This window comes from Heterodontus francisci, chromosome 17, assembly GCF_036365525.1.
Source record: "Heterodontus francisci isolate sHetFra1 chromosome 17, sHetFra1.hap1, whole genome shotgun sequence".
NCBI classification, from domain to species: domain Eukaryota; kingdom Metazoa; phylum Chordata; class Chondrichthyes; order Heterodontiformes; family Heterodontidae; genus Heterodontus; species Heterodontus francisci.
Genome location: NC_090387.1, coordinates 66,590,853 through 66,611,167, shown reverse-complemented (window position 1 = coordinate 66,611,167; position 20,315 = coordinate 66,590,853).

Here is a 20,315-nt window from a genome sequence, read left to right as displayed (position 1 = left end):
AAGGCCATTTGTAGTCTTAACCATCAAATGTCAGCAGCCTTCCACAAACCATGCTGCAGGGTACCACTGCTTAGGAGCAGTAGGATCGGCGAAGGCACCCACGGGACAGGCACTAAAGGAATGCACAATGGTGATTAGTTGACATTTGTATACAATATGGCATGGTTTGATTTATAAATTTGGTTTGGAATGTTGATTTTGTGGTGGCTTTTATTTTTGCATTGTGGCCAAATGGGCATTGTGATGGTCAGTAACAGAGGGAAGGTAAGGAGATAGATTTTGTTCCAAGACCGACATGGTGTTCCATGGTGGAGGGGCCAGAAAACCGGAGTGGCAGCGGCTGCCACAGAACTCGACGTTGGGATGGCCAGGCCCAATCTTCCCAGCGGCGGGGAACTCTATGGCAGCCCCTCCGCTGCTCTGCGACAGGACCCATATTTAAATTAGCATATTTAAATAACACATTTGCATGAATTAAAATATAAATCACAGTGCTCTTATCTTCAGTTCCCGATCCTCAGCGCGATGAGCGGCACTCGCACGCCTTCACTTTGCCTTCCAGGGAAAGCTGGCGCCACTGTACGCTGATGGGTATGGGGTGGGGGAAGGGGTGAACTGTGCATTATGGTGGACTGTTTGCAGGGCTGGCAGCCTTTTAAAAATGGCGGAAGCACCTTCTCCTTCAACAGGTGACGCCGTGAACAGCGTCACCGAAGCCGCCCCTGCCACGTGGTTTTGCGGGGGGGGGGGTGCGCGGGGTGGCTGCTGTGAATATGCAAAATGGCCGCCCGCCATGTAATTGTGGTTGCATTTGCTGGTATCACAGTCGGATGAGTCAGTTGTGGACAGCCTGGGCAGGAAGGAGTTGTGTGTTACCTCCTCACTTTTTCTTCCTTCTCCTCCTCCTCCTTCCTCCTCTTCCATATCCTCTTGCTTCTCTTTCTCTCCTTCTTCCTCCACCTTAGCTAGTTGCCGTACAGCTGGTGTAAGGGCTGTGCCCTCATGATGATAAGGTGTGCAGCATACAACAGAACACCATGAGTCTTGACACCTGCTCTGCCAAATACTGCAGGGTTCCTCTTGAGTGGTCCACGCAGCAGAAGCATTGTTTCAGCATGCCAGTAGTCTGCTCTATCAGATTTTGTATATGAACATGGCTTTCCTTATATCCATGCTGCCCATGTGTGTGTATTGGTTGCGCACCAGAGTCATGAGCCATGTTGTAGGCGGATAGCCCTTGTCACCCAATAGCCACCTTCTGGTTTGCTGAGGTGGCTGAAATGCAACTAGCACAGCACACTGCCACAAAATGAAGGCTTCGTGACTGCTGCCAGGATACTGACATTGAGCTGCATGATGCGCTGCCTATGGCTGCACACCAGCTGGATGTTGAGAGAACGGAACCCTTTCAGTTGCAATACATCTCAGAGTTGGCATATGGCAAAGCAAATGCGTGCAGTCAAAAGCAATCTGTACCATGAGGAAGATTGAAATCCTTGTGAAACCGCCTGCTTGCTCTGCCTGCTTTCCTCTGGCAAGAGAGAATGAAATATATTCAGCTGTCTTGGAATACAGAGCCTCAGTGACCCCCCTGATGCAACAGTGGACAGCAAACTGGGAGATGTTGTAAATAACCCTGTTACAGCCTGGAGGGAGCCAGATGTGTAAAAGTTCATGGCCACAGTCACCTTTACAGCTACTGATAATGCTATCCTTGCCCCGCTCTGAGGTTGCAGTTGTGGCTGTAGCAGGTGGCAGATTTCAGTGAGGATGTCCTTTGTGAAGCCAAGATGTCTGACACACTGTTCCACGCTGAGATTCAGGTAGGTGAATTGCTCCCTGGGTGCATAAGACCTCCTGCTGAAAGCCTTTCTCCCCCTCCTTCTTCCAACAGCTCGCCCTGCTCTGTGTCATCTCTGCTCATTCTTCCTGTCATCCTGTAGACCAAGGGGAATGCAAACCATGTCTTGGAACAAGTGGTTTGTGCTGAATCCTTGAAGTCAGTACAAAGTCCTTCAGCATATGCCAGACCACTCCCTGTAGTTTTTAGCAACTTTAAACAACTCTAGAAACCACCAAACACTTCTACAATCGCAGCATGAGCCAATAGAAATCAAGCAGCAAGTAATCTGTAAGCAGTTGCTAATCCCTTTAAATAACACTGATGGTGGGGAGGGGTGTGTCCTTCTGCCACACAGGGAGGTCACCCAGTAAATCGAGCTGACCTCCACACAGGCTTGGGGGTGGGGGCCCTCCTTCATGGGGAATCTGTGGCCCACAGAAGGACCCTGCCAGGTAAACCTGCACCTCCCTGAACCATCCTCTACTTGCACAGAATGCCCACCCTTCCCCACCCACCTTTGCTGAACTGGCCCCGGTGACCCTGCCTCACGTACCTTGAATCCAGGCTCCAGCACGGCCTGGTGTAGTACCGGCAGTAGCCACCGTTGCCGGTGGTGCCACCGATACTGCTGAGCTGACGACCCTTTGATTGGCCAGTAGCTCTTGGAGGCAGGATCCCTGTCTTCAAAGGGATGGGGATTCTGGCGCGGGCAGTTAATTGGACCACCGCCGTAAAATCACTCCAGAGGAGTTTCAGCTGGCTGAAGTGGTGCCTGGCGCCGGAAACTCCACCGTGGGCACAAAATTCAGCCCATTGTGTGGCATTCAAATGGGCCCACATGATTTGAAAGAGAAGAAACAATGGGAAGACTGCTGTTATTAGAACAGAGAACAGAGACATGCCTTGCATTCATGGTTGTGGACTTCACTAAGAAAGCCGCTAATGATAAAGAAACAGCTCAACATAGTCTCCCTAGTATCTGTTTGATGTTGCACTAGTGCTACTTCCACTTACAAGGGAAGTGTACGGTGCAGCTTAGACAGAATGAAAGGTGATATGAAGAAGATAATGGTTGTGAACAAGGCTTCAAATTCCAATTTATGTTTGAGAACTGGTTGATGGGCCCCAAAAGAAATGTATTGTTTTTATTCTTTCATGGGATCTCGGTGCCGCTGACAATTTGTTGCCCATCCCTAATTGTCCTTGAGAAGATGATGGCGGGCTACCTTCTTGAACTGCTGTACTCTAACTGATGTAGGTACACCCACAGTGCTGTGAGGAAGGGAGCTCCAGGTTTTTGACCCAGCGCCAGTGAAGGAACGGCGATATAGGTCCAAGTCAGGATGATGTGTGACTTGGTGGGGAACTTGCAGCTGGTGGGGTTTCCATGTGTCTGCTGCCCTTGTTCTTCTAGGTAGTAGAGGTCGTGGGTTTGGAAGGTGCTGTCGAAGGAGCCTTGGTGAGTTGCTTTAGTGCATCTTTTATATGGTACACACTGCTGTCACTGTGTGCCGGTGGTGAAGGGAGTGAATGTTGAAGGTGGTGGATGGAATGCTAATCAAGTGGGCTGCTTTGTCCCGGATGGTGTTGAGCTTCTTGTGTGTTGTTGGAGCTGCACTCATCCAGGTAACTGGAGAGTATTCCATCACACTCCTGACCTGTGCCTTGTAAATGGTGGACAGGCTTTGGGGAGTCAGGAGGTGAGTTACTCACTACAGAATTCCCAGCATCTGACCTGCTCTTGTGGTCACAGTATTTATATGGCTGGTCCAGTTACGTTTCTGGTTAATGGTGTCATGCTGGCCCCCACCTGCCAAGAATGAGGCAGATTAATTTTGCCACATGGACATTAAAAGTTCAAATTGTTGCTGGGAAGAAGAGAAGGCCTCTTACAAGGGCCGCCAGACTGGCTGGAAAGGCATGTTTGCATATTAACAGACAGTACGTGAAAGGACAAAGGGGCTATTCCCTGCTCCAATTTAACCCACAATGGACCTTTGATCACCAGGTATTGTGTGTAGAGGAGACATTCCACAAGGGCCAGGACTGGTTAGGGGAGCTCGTCACATGACTAACTGGCTGTTGCAGGTTTTTTTGAACTTGCCTTAGAGAATTGGAACTGAGAAAGCCCTTGGCTCCTGGACTGAAGCAGACCTCCTCTCCTGTCTGCTCCCATCTCTTTCTCACCAGCTTCTGAATCCATTGAAGACACATGAACCCTAAGAGAGAAAAGTCTGCTACAGTGAACAAGGTTTAAGAAGAATACTGAGCCCCAACGAAAAGCAAAAATTACCTACAAGCAAGTACTCCACAGTAAGCTCGAAGAACTGTAACATCTCTTCAGATATTGCCTCAAACCTTTCCACTTTATTTTTTCTTCTGCTCTTTTCTGTCCCTATTTGCATGTGCGTATCGCATATGCATGCTAGCATGGGTGTGGCGTGTATCCATAGGCGTCAACTGAATTAGAAGTTTAAGTTTAATAAATTTCACTTTTCTTCTTTAAACCTAAGAAAGCCTGTTTGTGCTCATTTCTTTGCCTTATAATTGGAAAGCAGTGAACAAGGATTCACCAAGGGGGAGCTCAAAACACAGTGTGTTCAAAATCAAAACCTCTTACAGTAAGACCAGGTGAAGGCTAAGAGGGAACCCTGGACACCTTTCTCACCTGGTCGTAACATGGTAACTCCAAGGATGTTGATATTAGGGTATTCAGTGATGGTGTTGCCATTGAGTGTCATGGGGAGATGGTTAGATTATCTCTTGTTGGAGATGGTCATTGCCTGGCACTTGTGTGGCAAGAATGTTACTTGCCACATATCAGCCCAAGCCTGAATGTTGTCCAGGTCTTGCTGCATGTGGACATGGATTGCTTCAGTATTTGAGGAGTCGCAAATGGTACTGAACATTGTGCAATCATCAGTGAACATCCCCACTTCTGACTTTATGATGGAGGGAAGGTCATTGATGGAGCAGCTGAAGGTACTACCCTGAGGAACACCTGCAGTGATGTCCTGGGGCTGAGATGTTTGGACTCCAACAACCAGAACCATCTTCCTGTGTGCAAGGTACGACACCAACCAGTGGAGAGTTTCCCCTGATTCCCACTGACTCCAGTTTTGCTAGAGCTCCTTGAAGCCACGCTCGGTCAAATGCTACCTTGATGTCAATGACAGTCACTCTCACCTCACCTCTGGAATTCAGCTCTTTTGTCCATGTTTGGACCAAGGCTGTAATGAGGTCTGGAGCCGAGTGGCCCTGGCGGAACCCAAACTGAGTATCAGCAAGTAGGTTATTGCTGTGTAAGTGCCGCTTGATAGCACTGTTGATGACACCTTCCATCAGTTTACTGATGATCAAGAGTAGACTGATGGGGTGGTAATTGATTGGATTGGATTTGTCCTGCTTTTTGTGGACAAGACATACCTGGGCAAATTTCCACATTGCCGGGTAGATGCCAGTGTTGTAGCTACACTGGGACAGCTTGGCTAGGAGCACAGCTAGTTCTGGAGCACAACTGTTCAGTACTATTGCTGAAATGTTGCCAGGTCCCGTAACCTCTGCTGTATCCAGCGTCTTCAGCCATTTCTTGATATCATGTGTAGTGAATCGAATTGTCTGAAGACTGGCATCTGTGATGCTGTGGACCTCAGGAAGAGGCTGAGATAAATCATCCACTCGGCACTTCTGGCTGAAGACGTTAGCAAATGCTTCAGCCTTGTCTTTTGTACTGATGTGGTGGACTCCACCATCATTGAGGACAGGGATATTTATGGAGCCTCCTCCTCCAGTTACTTGTTTACTTGTCCACCACCATTCATGACTGGATGTGGCAGGACTCTGGAGCTTTGATCTGGTCCATTGGTTGTGGGATCGCTTAGCTCTGTCTATCACATGCTGCTTCTACTGTTTAGCATGCATGTATTCCTGTGTTGTAGCTTCACCAGGTTGGCACCTCATTTTTAGATAAGTCTGGTGCTGTTCCTGGCATGCCCTCCTGCACTCTTTATTGGAACCCCTGGCTTGATGGTATTGGTAGAGTGAGGGATGTGCTGGGCCATGAGGTTACAGATTGTGGTTGAATGTAATTTGCTGTTGCTGATGCCCCATAGCTCCTCATGGATGCCTAGTTTTGAGCTGCTAGATCTGTTCTGAATCTATCCCATTTAGCAAGGTGGTAATGTCACAAAACACGATGGATGGTATCCACAGTGTGCAGTTGGGTCTTCATCTTCACACTCTGCAGTGGTCACTTCCACCAATGCTCTCATGGGCAGATGCATCTGCCACAGGTAGATTGGTGAGGACAAGGTCAAGCAGGTTCTTGTTGGTTTCTCACCACATGCCGCAGACCCAGTCTGGCAGCTATGTCCTTCAGGACTCAGTCAGCTCAGTCAGTAGTGGTGCTACCGAGCCACTCTTGGTGGTGGGCATTGAAGTCCTGCACGCAGAGTACATTCCCTGCCCTTGCTACCCTCAGTGCCTCTTGCAAGTGGTGTTCAACATGGAGAAGTACTGATTCGTCAGCTGAGGGAGGGTGTGCCGTTGTCGTTTCTGGTGCCTAAGTCGATGTTGGGTGGTCCATCTGGTTTTATTCTTATTCAGCTTCTCTGTAGCAGTGTGCTAGGCTACTTCAGAGGGCAGTTAAAAGTCAGCCACATTGCTGTGGGTCTGGAGTCACATGTAGGACAGACCAGGTAAGGACTGCAGATTTCCTTCTCTAAAGGGCATTAGTGAACCAGATGGGTTTTTACGACAATCTACAATGGTTTCATGGTCAGCATTACTGAGACCAGCTTTTAATTCCAGATTTATAAATTAATTGAATTTAAATTCCACCAGCTGCCGTGTTGGGATTTGAACTCATATCCCCAGAGCATTATTTGGAGCCTCTGGATTACCAGTCCAGTAATATTACCACTACACCACCATCCCCACTGACTATATTAAGGAGCACTCTCACTTTTACCTTGTTCCTGATACTACCACACCTCTTCCTTATTTGCAGCCAGGTACAGGTGAACTGGGTGGCTGCTGTGACTTGGTCAGCTGAGTAGCACGATGCAGCTGGCACCCAAATGGGGTAGCCTCCTTCAGTGCACCTCATGCAACAAGGCCTCCAAATCGCTAGAATTAAAGGAAGTTGTGTTGCCTACATTTCTCCACTTGTGCCATTGTGAACCATTAGGTTAGTTTTCTGGACAATGTCCCCTTTTATCTTGAGCTGTAATCCTTTAAGAACTGCTGTCTCACCAAATTGTTCTCCAACACCAGTGTACTACAGCACAAGCTCTCTGAGCAAGCTTTTCCTGTGCCAGCAATCTAATCAAATTATAAGGAGGGTCTCCCATTACAAAATGCAGCACAGCCTCACTCCTCCCCTGCACTACTGTTGGGCATGTACATACACAGCCCCAATTTAGCTGGGATCGCAAAATTGGGCTATTATATATACTGAGAACATTTTGAAGAATTGCATGGAGATATTTTTGTACAGAAGTATGGTGTACGATGTGGCGATCATTTTATTTATTTTAATATTAAAAGACATAAAGTCAGTACATAATGATACAATTTAAACTCAGGGTGGACAATTGTAAGTAGATTTATAAAAGCCACAATTGTACATCATTTCAAACAACCGATTTAAATTTGAAGTGATATAAAATTCTCATTGAGTTTTGCTTATATTCTGAATGTAATGTTTTAACTCAGCTATAGTGATTATAATTTTTTTTATTATATACTCTGTACAGTGGAGCTGGAGATTGCATGGTGTAATGCAGCTTTAAGTTAATACTGTAGTTATGATGTGCAAAACATAACATGGTAAAGTACTTCTTAAACAAAAAGTGGTTTATTCCTTCAGTTATCTCAAATTGATGTGTCCTGCTGGAAGTGAGCATGTTTGAAACCAATTCCTTGACATGGAGTCTTTTTCTGATACTGCCACAAGGTTACAATTTGAAACAATTTTATAAAGTAATGATCCACCCTAGCAATAACTAAAGTTTGAAAATGAGTGATTAGAATGCTTCATAGAATGTATAGTTCAGCTGAACCTAATATACATTGTACAGAAGAATGTAAATTCTATTTCCCACATGATGGTTGCAAAAGAGAAATGTCTGTACATAGATGTATGTATATCAACTTGCACCCAAAGGGGCAAAATCTAGTACAGATAGTGTACATAGATAGCTAAATAGAGTTATGTGAAATTAACTTTATAGTTAAAAAAAACTGTGTGCCTTCATTTTGGATGAAGTTCTCCATAATTTTCTCCAAAATTGAATGTAATAAATTAGCACCATTGCTCTTTAATGAACACATGCATTAAACTTTCTTGCCAAAAATTATTTTCAAGTATCTACCCTTGCTTGGTTGTCGGTAACTCTGCTTTATTTATTCATTGAGATTGATAATACGTCACTGTTTTGTATCAATTTATGGGAAATAAGCTAATTTGAATTAAAAAAATCAACATGGCTAATGGTCAACAGTTTTGTATTATTTTTGAAATCTACTTTTTTATATCCTTAGAATGAGTGGCAATGCAGATAGTCCAGGTGGGGTGGGGAGCAATTTTACGACTCCATCTGCTGAAAGGTAGTGAAGTTAGTCTCAGAAAATAGTGGTGCCCTGACTCTTGATCTGCATTAATGGCCAGTGAAACTCTCCACTGGCAATGTGGACCCGTACAATTACCCTCAGTATCAGTGCGGAAATAACAATCCATTGCTACACTGAGAACATCAGAGTATAAACATTCTCATTCTTGTTTCATGTTATTTGTGGTCGCAAATATAAGAAATAGCATAAATATCGCTATATCATGCTTCCTCACTTGAATGGAAAATATCATTCATATTGCAGTCAGCAGGCAATGAGAAGTATCTCCAACATAATCCATTTAATTAGCAGTGTCATGTCACAGTGCAAAGATCACCAAATTCAAACACAGCACAAGTTCAGTTTTACTGCATATCTTACCCACTTGCTACCCTGCAAGTGCTCCAGTTGTCAAACATTCATTTGCAGTGAAGCAATCTTCCACCAGCTCTCCCAATTGCTTTGTGGATAAACAGATTGTCTATTCTGTTACATTACTGAACCAGATAGAATAGGAGAGTCCCAGCTTTGATTACAGGTCCATACTGAGTTAGCTAATCTCAGCTGGGTCAGCAACAAGGATACTGCAGTTGAGCTCCATGACACACGAGAGAAAACTATCCAGTGACCAACAGTGGAAAGTGTTGCCCAGCTTTTCCTCCAGCGCAAGACCTCTGTTGGAGGAGCAACAAGGCAGAACTTGCACCCCACCTGACCCAGCCTATATTCCTGAGTTTGGAGGTGGATGTCATCGGTTATGCAAGGCAGGCTCCTGGTGGGATCTCTGCCAGCAAAGGAGAACCCATCACTGCTAGGCTACAAAGTTTAATTATGCTGCACTGGGTCATGCACTATAGCACCAAAAATAGGAGGATAAATGTCTAAAAGTGGTAGAAACACTCAAAATGACTGCTCTCAATTTTTCTTTTAGGCCTTAGACTGGGCTGATGTCTTTATTGGGTGAGTGGGCCAGAAAAGGGGAAATTCGATAAATCATCTGCTACTGCCAGCCCATGGTCGACCACCACCCCTCTCCTGGTTGTCCCTGGGGTCAGTGGCAGTAACAGTGAAAGGCAGAGAAATTGGATGGGCCTCATCTCACCACATCAGTTACATGTGACTGGGTAGTAATGGGGAGGGAAAAGAGAATCAAGGACAGTAGGGGTTCAGATACAACTGCAGCCTTCCTTTGATTTAGGAACATATACTATACTGCCTGATTTCAGCTGGTATTATGGAAGAAAATCTAGCCTTGCATATGTGAATGTTAGACAAGGATGCCTTCATCACCCAATAGCCTGCAGACATCCATTGTCTTAAATCTCTGCAAATGACTCCCAGCAGGAATCAGTGCTTTCAGCGAAGAAGGGGAGAAAATGAAGGTCATTAGAGAGGAAATTTAACAGAATCAAACATCTAAATAAAATGAAAGCAAAATACTGCAGATGATGGAAATCTGAAATAAAAGCAGAAAGTGCTGGAAATACTCAGCAGGTCTGGCAGCATCTGTGGAGAGAGAACAGAGTTAACATTTCAGGTCTGTGACCTTTCATCAGAACTCATCTGCATTACTGGCCAGTGAAAGGTTCTGATGAAAGTTCACACACTTGAAACGTTAACTAAACAAACAAGTTTTATAACACTGTCTTGAAGTACTCCATGTGATATCAATAGGTCCATTCTCAAAGACTAGCTCAGTACGACAGTCTCTCAACATTGCCATTTTGTTCTGTTCTCCAAGAAATTGCTATCTGAAATACTATATGTATAATAAACAGAATAATTGCCACTGAGGTATCAATCTAGCCGTTAACTCTAAGAGCAATCTATTGTACTTAACATCAGCAACACTTGCATAATTGAGATAACGAATACAGTATAAATATTTTGTTAAACGATTAGCTCTGTCCTTTTTTTGTTCACCAGCACAGCACTACCACTGACATACGGTGCAGGCAATGAGTGTGAAGGGCCCTGTTATTGGCATTCCTGAACTGTCTGCTGGAAGATGCAGGCGAACTTTCATATTGACTTACCTTCCATCATGGGAGATGCATGGCTCCCCCCGCCTCCCTTGCTAACCACAGCATGGTTGTGATGCGCAGCTTAGCATATGCTGAATATCAGTTTTCAGTGGCCTGATTTGTACTAAAATTTTCAGAAGAACATGTGTGTAAATTTAAAATATTGTTTGATCTGTGGGCTGGACAAGACGTGCAGTATTTGAGAGTACAGAGGTGTTCTGAGTTAAAGTACTGACCTGTTATTGGGGATCAGGTACATGGAGACAACACACCACAAAGTTGTTTTTTAATTAGTTCAAGATATTGTTCTGCTTTTTTAAAATCACAAGCATTGTAACTGTAGATATTTTAGTAGAAGATTCCAAAAGTAATTAGCTTTGCAATCTGTCCGTTCACTGGCTGATTTTTCTAAGTGGTTCTCTTCCTGCTAACATTTGCTATTCTGATTGAACAGTAGTTCAAAGGCATTGCAAATTGATATGGATGTGAATGGCTTTTTAATGGAAAACAAAATATTGATAATGCAGGATGTTGAGCCTTGTTGTAGTTACCAAATAAATAAAGACTGTTAGTCTTGCAAAAAAAAACAATTTTAATGGTTTCTTAATGCCAATAACAAATGCATTTAAACAATGTTTTTCTCCTTACAGGGTTCAGATCAGAATACGATCAAATTGTGCTTCCTGAGGCAGTACAAGCAGTACATAATTGTTTGGTAACTACTACAAGTCTCAATATCCTGCATAGCATATTGAAAAAGATAACCGGCTAACAAGGAGTGGTTTATTGCCTCAGCTGCTCGGACCTTAAAAACAGTTAGTATTGGATTTCTGATTAGCATTAATAAACACACCCACTAAAAACATTACTAAAAAAATAAATAAATATCTGTCTGTCTACCCATCACCCAAGTTGTGAAACCTGTCCTTCCAGTTACCTTTTTGATACAAACACCTGCCTTGAGAAGAAAATTGGCAGCCATATATATCTGTTAAGTTGGGCGATATTTCTTTCAGGAGAGGTATGGTTAATGAAGGTAAGGGATGTCTGTGCTGGCAAGCTGAACACTTGCTATCTCCTACCAGTACAACTATCTAGCATTAGAGGTAGTGCAGAGTAAAGCTCACCCTACTCTGCCACCAACTCACTCAAAACTCGAATGTGGTACCAATGTGGCAATTCACTTTCCTGCAGCAGCTATTCTTGTGCTGCTTATTACCAAATTGCTAAATTAGTGCTACTTCATGAACCGTTCTATGCTAATAACTTGTATTCAGTAAGATCTGGTTTAAGGCTGCACAACCTTAATCCATTTAGGATCTGTTAAGAGAGGAAACTCCCATTCCAGCACTGGGGTGCATCTGAAACCAGGCCGCAGAGATTAAAAGACAGTATGCTAACCCACTGCATCATTCTTTTATTAGAACAGTTTCTGTAATTCTGAATCAGATGAGTAAAATATATAAATGGGTACAACAGTGACAGATGAAATTTATTGCAAAGCACTCTTTATAGGAAAGGAAAATGGGAAACGTATACTCCATGAATGGTGTTGAAATAGCTTAAGATGAAATTTAAAGGAGTCTTAGTCGACTTAATGATCAATATATTCAAACAATGCAGAGCAACAATCATCAAAGTTAATACAATTTTGGACTACAGAGATAAAACAGTAGGAAAGAAGTCATAGCAATTTGAGACTAAGTATTGGAAGCAGTGCAAAGAAAAGCAACAAGGGTGATCCTTAGAATTAGAAGACTGAGTTATGAGGAAAGACTGGAGAAACCTGGGCTTTCCAGCCTTGAATGGAAGCATCTGAGAGTTGAACTTATAGAGGTATTGTTATGGACACCTGCTATGCCGAATGATGATTTTTAAAATCCACCAACTTGAAACCTGAATTAAATTTAAAAAAAAGGAACAGATAAAAGGTGACTGCTGGTAGTTAAGATGGCCTCTGCAATTTGCATCAATATACCCTACATTCCAATGCATTGAGGAGGAGACAAATTGTCTGCCCAGTCCCCTTAAGAACAATGACTTGGGGAATTTTGAGTGAATTACCTATGCTGCTTCCATTAACAAGATATTAAGGCATCTCTTGGGACATTACACTGATGGAGATGAACCACTCAAACATAATCACCCTGGTTGAGAGAAGGGAATTCCTAGACATGAACTGAAAAGGTTGCAAGAGAGAAGACGCCATGACAGCCAGCATGTTGAATCACTGGATGACGGTTATGTGACAGGCCCGCCATCTTTGTGTTTAAGCTGATGTTTTCTCTGCAGCAAGAGAGACAAGCAACTAGACACCAACCAAAGAAGACCCAAATTGGATCCATCCTCTCTCCAGTCCACCTTACAAGCTTTGAGCCCTGCATGCTGCCTTAACCATGTAGGCTTATCACTGCTGCAGAAAGAGACCCTGTGAAGGGAATTATCTGCAGGGCTATTCTCCAGGAGAACCACTGAACCAGCTGGCCACATCTGCAAGTTGGAAGCCTCAGGACCACGGAGTTCTTCCGGAAGACAGCAGAGTTACCAAACTCCACAGACTCTTTACCCCTTTTTATTGCTCCAGTCTCTAATTTGTCCAATCTATCCTTCCCCACACTGTAACCTATTTGTGTGTGTGTGTGTATGTGAAAGTTGGAGCGTAGTTTATCTTACTTAGATCAGTTTAAGTACAATAAAGCTAACCTCTTCCTTTGTTAAACTCAAGAAAACCTGTCCAATTGGTTCTTTTATGATCATAGCAAGTAAATAGTTAAACACTCACTGAATTAGCAAGTATATCCACTTTAAAAAAAGAAATAAACCCTGTTGCAGTCAAACAAGGAAAGGGACAAGTGGGGAGCTCTTCAACCCCTCCTCACCTGATCGTAAGACGTATATAAGATAGTAAACTGTATGCAAAAGGTATGAATATGACTTAAACTGCAAGAAAAGGACAAGGGGCCACAGGTTCAAAAAAGGTGACACCCTTGAATCATTTAAGAACCAGTTGAATGCTGTAATGGAGGGACTTTATGATAATTCTGGATAAAAGCCATTTAACTTCCTCATTTGGTTAGCTCCATTTCTTGATGGGGGGGCATCCCTCCTTTGGGCGCTATTCATGGCCCATGGAGTGCCTCCTGGGAGCGATGGATGCCCCTGGGGTGCTTTCCCCCGCCCTCACCAACCCCTCATTGGGGCCTAATTTTTTTTTATTTCCAAAATATACTTTATTCATAAAAATCTGTAAAAAATACATTACCAAACAGTTTCAAACAGCACCAAGTCAAAAAATACAAACAGTGCAAAGGTGATCAGTTTCCTCCAGTACAATCATGAGTTGCCTCACAACCCTTCCATTTCATTTTTCATGCCATACACATTTTTACATTTTACAGCACACAAAATTTTCCCGATACAGTTCGAGGAGTTTCCCATGGATCCAGCCCCTCCGTTCAGCTTGGTGGGGGGACCTTACACAGTGGTCTTTCCCCATTGAGCCTTTGCTGCGGCTGCCCCAAGCTTTAGTGCGTCCCTCAGCACGTAGTCCTGGACCTTGGAATGTGCCAGTCTGCAACATTTGGTCGTGGACAACTCTTCGCACTGGAAGACCAGCAAGTTTCGGGCAGACCAAAGGGCATCTTTCACCGAATTGATAGTCCTCCAGCAGCAGTTAATGATTATCTCTGTGTGTGTCCCTGGGAACAGCCCGTAGAGCACAGACCCCTGTGTTACAGAGCTGCTTGGGATGAACCTCGACAAAAACCACTGCATCTCTTTCCACACCTGCTTTGCAAAGACACATTCCAGAAGGTGGTGGGCAACCGTCTCTTCCCCACCACAGCCACCGCAAGGGCATTGTGCAGAGGGGGTGAGACTTCGGGCGTGCAGGAAGGATCTGACGGAGAGGGCTCTTCTCACCACCAGCCAAGCTACATCTTGGTGCTTGTTTGAAAGTTCTGGTGATGAGGCATTCTGCCAAATGACTTTGGCGGTCTGCTCGGGGAACCATCTGACAGGATCCATCGTCTCCTTTTCCCGTAGGGCCTTGAGGACATTCCGTGCAGACTACTGCCTGATAGATCGGTGATCAAAGGTGTTTTTCCGCAGAAACTGCTCCACGAAGGATTGGTGGTATGGCACAGTCCAACTGCATGGAATGTTCTGTGGCAATGTGACCAGGCCCATCCTTCGCAACACCAGGGACAGATAGAACCTCAGCACGTAGTGACACTTGGAGTTTGCATACTGGGGCTCTACACACAGCTTGATGCAACCGCAAACAAAGGTAGTCATCAGGATGAGGGTGACGTTGGGTACATTTTTCCCGCCCTTATCCAGAGATTTGAACATCGTGTCCCTCTGGACCCGGTCCATTTTGGATCCCCAGATGAAGCGGAAAATGGCTCGGGTGATCGCCACAGCGCTGGAGTGGGGTATGGACCAGACCTGCGCCATGTACAGCAACAACGTGAGCACCTCACACCTGATGACCAGGTTCTTACCCACAATGGAGAGAGATCGCTGCCCCCACATGCTCAGCTTGTATTGTACCTTGGCTACTCGCTCCTCCCAGGTTTTGGTGCACACCCCTGCCCTTCCGAACCATATCCCCAGCACCTTCAGGTAGTCTGACCTGACGGTGAAGGGGACAAAGGATAGGTCAGCCCAGTTCCCAAAGAACATGGCCTCGCTCTTGCCGTGGTTAACTTTGGCTCCCGAGGCCAGTTCGAGCTGGTCGCAGATGCTCATCAGTCTGCGTACAGACAGTGGATTCGAGCAGAAGACGGCGACGTCATCCATGTACAGGGAGGTTTTAACCTGAGTGCCTCCACTGCCTGGGATTGTCACCCCTCTTATGCTCGCATCTTTCCTAATAGACTCAGCAAAGGGTTCAATACAGCAAACAAACAAGACCGGGGAGAGAGGACTGCCCTGTCGGACTCCAGATTGGATCCGGAAACTTTCCGATTCCCACCCATTGATTGAGACTGCGCTACTGATGTTTGTGTAGAGCAGTTTGATCCAACTGCAGATTCCCTCCCCAAACCCCATTTTGGCAAGCACGTCCATCAAGTAGGTGTGCGATATCCTGTCAAAAGCCTTCTCCTGGTCTAGGCCAATGAGGCAGGTGTCCACTCTCCTGTCCCGTACATAGACGATCGTATCCCTGAGTAGCGCGAGACTATCGGAGATCTTCCTGCCGGGTACAGTACAGGTCTGATCAGGGTGGATCACCGACGCCAGGGCAGACTTGGGGCCTGCTGACTAGCCGCGGTGACCCGAAACCCGACCCTACCTACCTTGGTCCTGGGGTCTCCTCCATCCCTGCTACTCCGGGCCTCCTATAATACTGGCAGTGGCCACTGCTCCCAGTGGTGCTGCTGGCACTCCTGAGCTGTTGGCCATCTGATTGGGGCAGGATTTTGGCCCTTAAAGGGACGGCGTCCTCAACAGCAGGATGTTAATTGCCTGCCCGCCATTGAATTTGGCCAGGGGTGCAATGGAGGGCTGAGCCAGGATCGCCCCTCCCACCCACAGGCCTTCCAGCCTGTTGTCGATATAAAATTCAGCCCTTTGTGTCTGTTTCTGACTGATGGGGCTGAATTTTATAAGCCCGCTGCTGAAATCCGCGGCAGGTGAAAACAATGGTAGTCCGCCCTCACGGGCTGCATGCCGCAGAGCCGCCGCGATCCTCCGTGTGGCGGCTCATTTAAATAGCCAGGGTGGGCCCCCCTGATCACATGGCGGGGGCGGGCTGTCCGTCCCCGGCAATGGTGTCAGCTGCCTGTGCAGAGGCGCTAACACCATTTTTAATGGGCTTTGACCACTACCGTTAAATTTAAATATTTAAAGTGCAAGGACATAAGAATAAATAAAGACATTTCTTCTGTCCCTCTCCCACCCCCCAATAACAATTAAATTAATGACTTGCCCTCTCCTCCCCTAAAACATGTACCTTGTCCACCTGACCTCCCCCCGGCAAAGTAAATAAACTTTAACCTCAAACTCTTCCCAACATCCCCTACACCAATGATGTTATTTTGATCCCATTCTCTCCCTCCCCCCGCACTGACCTCCTCCCCCCTCACCACAAGTGTTCTGCCTCATTTACCCGGACGGGGATCCAAAGTCGCAGGAGTGCTGGCCATCGGGCCGAAGATCAGAGTGGGAACTCAGGCAGGGGCACAAGTATAATTAATGCACTCGTTTACATTTATTTGAATATGCAAATGGGGGGGTCCCATCGTGGAGTGGCGGGGGGCCACCACGAGGCCTCACCGCCGCCGGCAATATTGGGCCGGGTCCTCCCTGCGTCGGGGTGCGTGGTGGCCCTCTCCCAGAGGCATTCATTTTCGGGCCCCCCGCCACGAAACCCGACGTCGGAGGGGGTCTGTAAAATCCAGCCCATGGTAATTGTGAATGCAGCTGTCAGTATGCACAATATTAGTGATATACAATAATATTAATATTGTAGGATTAATGATCATTTCATCATTAATTTAAGTTTATTGAGAAGTAACTTGCAGTTCATTATTGGGAAACCCTCATGTCATAATATAGTGTTAAAATATATATATATATATATATATATATATGTGTGTGTGGAGTGGGTGGGGGTCACAGTTTTATTCTGTTTTCAATCTTTTGTTGGCAATATTACATACCAGGCCATGCTCTATGCAGTTGACAAGTTCTGATGCAAAATAATACAATTGGTTACTAGGAAATAAAATCACTATGCCCTGCAAATCAATGATGTGAAACCCAGTGAAACACTTACAATGTACCTTGAAATAAAATGGGTCCTGTCATATGATGCATACCTTCAGGACCTACAAAATAATTGGCAGCTATACCCTTGCTTCTAGGACTTGCCACCTCATCATTGTTGCTGCCAGATCCGCATAACCACTACATAAAGGTAAGAATTATTATTATTAAATCATACAAGGAGCTGTATTATAGAAGATAATATCTGGAACTGAGTTAAGCACTGTAATTACAACTCCTGATTCACAAACTTAGTATTTTTCGTAGCATCTGAAAAAACTTGTTTCAATTACAACCTTTTAAATTTCTCTCAGGTACTTAGCACATTATACCATTGCATACAATATATTAAACATCTACTTCGTCTCATGATTACTTAAAAAAATTTGACCCTTGTCCTTCTCAAACTTACCTACAGTGGGCATTTAAATTTGGCATTATTAGTTAATACAAACTTTGTACTTGAATTTGAATCTGTTACATAGAATATACAGGACAGGAAAAGATCGTTGCAGCCCATATCCCACAATACTGCTTGTATCCCTTTATCACATTTTCACCAGTTACTTAGAAGCATAGGATCATAGAATGTTTATAGCACAGAAGGAGGCCATTTGGCCTGTGACATCTGTGCCAGCTCTCTGCAAGAGCAACTGGCCTAGTCCCACTCCCTGCCTTTTCCCTGTAGCCCTGCAAACTTTTTCTCTTCAGATAATTACTTAGTTACTTATCCAACTCTTTCTTGAATTTTCCAGTTCATGACAAGTAAGTTATCTCTTTTCACTAGACATTAAAAGGGGATTTTCCAGTTCCAACAATAATGCAGCAGAACCTTGAAGCAGCAAGCATATTGCTCACTCAAATTACATTGGCCCAATCCTGTGGGATTTCCTGAGATTGGTTCAAGATTGGTAGCAAGCTCCTGGTCTGGATTGGGCGTGAAAGGGGAAGCTCAATAGCACATGGGGTGAGGGGCAAAAATTAATTTGTAGCTGCAATTCTTAAAGCCATGCCTTGTGAAGAAAATGCATCCTGCTTAGCAGAGGTGGTTAATAAATAGAGTGAATGCCATCTCAACATCTAGAACACCTGACAGCACATGAAGAAAAAAGTTAATTGTCTCAGAAAGTCTGCAAAACTAAGTCTAGTCAATAGATATTAATCTGATGGCAAACAATACAGGATACTAACAGTTACCTTTCATCCAGTTACAATCTGAGGCTGCAGGTTAAGCACTCAGAAAGTGATTCTTTGCAAGTCTCAGAAGTTTGGCTGTACTGCATCAGGACATATGTTATTTCTGCAACTTAAAACTGGAGCTGTTCTTGTTTGTCCATTTAAAAGGTGCCCCGTAAAGCAAGTTACTGCACAACTAATCTGCATAATGTACACTCATTTGCTCACACAGAAGCTGGATGCCTACTTGGCTATGGTCTTCAAACAACTCAACATTGTATCTATGTTTGCAAGGCAAATCTGCACATAAGAGCAGGAGGCAGTTAAGAACTTGAAGACAGCCCTGTAATTTTAGAACTCTCATAATGTATGAATAGGGAGGCTATGCTTGTTCTTGTTATGCTAGAGAGCATAAAGGGACTGGCATTAGTGAAAGTAGAGGTCTCAGAGTAAAGTTGGGTTATACTATACATTTCTTGTTAATCTTTATCCAGTCACTCACTCATTCACACAAACATTGCAGCAAAGCACCACAATCCACACTATTAGTTGTATAAAATCTATTTCAACTGATTTTGACTCATTCAATGGTTTTAAGTTACCTTTGTTTGAATAATGGCTTTTGTCTTATAGTATTCAAGCTATTATGTGGAATAGAGCAGAGTGGGCCACCAGCCAAGTTAGGTCAAATAAATGACTTCATACCACAGTTTGATCTCTGTGTTTGTAACTTCTTGGATGCTTTCAAACTACCTTCTTTTACAACAATTTACATTTAAATATTGTCTTCAGAAAGGAATCAGCCTGCATTTATATAGTGCCTTTCATATCCTTGGGATGTCCCTAGCTGCTTCACAGTCAATGAATTGCTATTGAAGTGAGAAATGCTGGCAAACATGGCAGCCAATTTGCACAATAAAAGGTCCCATGATCCCAGATATATGACCAGCTTTTCTATTTTGTTTGTGTTGGTTGAGGGATAAATGTTGACCTGGACACCAAGAGAACTCCCCTGTTCTTCTTTGAATATTATGATAGGATTAAACTGGCAAATGGAACTTTGGCTTAACAACATTTCTGAATGATGGCACTTCAGACAATCCAGTATTCCTTCAGTGCTGCACTAAAGTGTCAGCTTAGATTATGTGCTCAAATCCTGCAGCGGGGCTTGAATCCAAGATCTGTTGGCTTAGAGTTGAGTAGTGTTACCATTGAGCGAAGCTAATACTGAACATAATCAACATTGCAAAGCATTTCACAAAGCTAGAAGCAAAATTGAAGAGTGAAGGTAGAAAGGTTAGGAGACATGATGGAAAGCATAATCGAAAAGTTAAGTTTTGATGAAGCTTTTAAAAGAGAGGATAGTAAGGCATAAAAGTTATAAGAAGAGCAATCTAGAGTACAGGTCAAGGCAACTAAAGACTCTTGACATTAAAGATAGAGATGCCAGAAGAGTGGAGCTAGCACATTAGCCACGGGGCTATTGGTGGTTAAGAGAAAAGGCGCGGCAGTAGAAATACTTTTATTAGAGACCAAGGAACTGGAATTCAATGTATTGAGGCATGGGGAATTTGGCATGGACACAGATGATACAGAAGCTGGACTTAGTGTGGAATAAAAAAAATTTCACATGTTTTGAATGAGTTAATTTTGGGTGGTTCTTTGAAGATTGCAAGGCAGGGTAAAGGATTCGATGAGCGTTTCTGTGACAGTGAGAATAAGTTATAGGTGGAGGTGAATGATGTTGCAGAGATAGAAGATGGCAGCTTTAGTGGTGGCTAAGAGGTAGGGTTTTGAAGGTTAGGATCTGGAGCACACAAAGGGAAAACCACTAGGGTTACAAAAAGCCACAAAGCACCACCCACTTATTTAACTTACTTTCCACT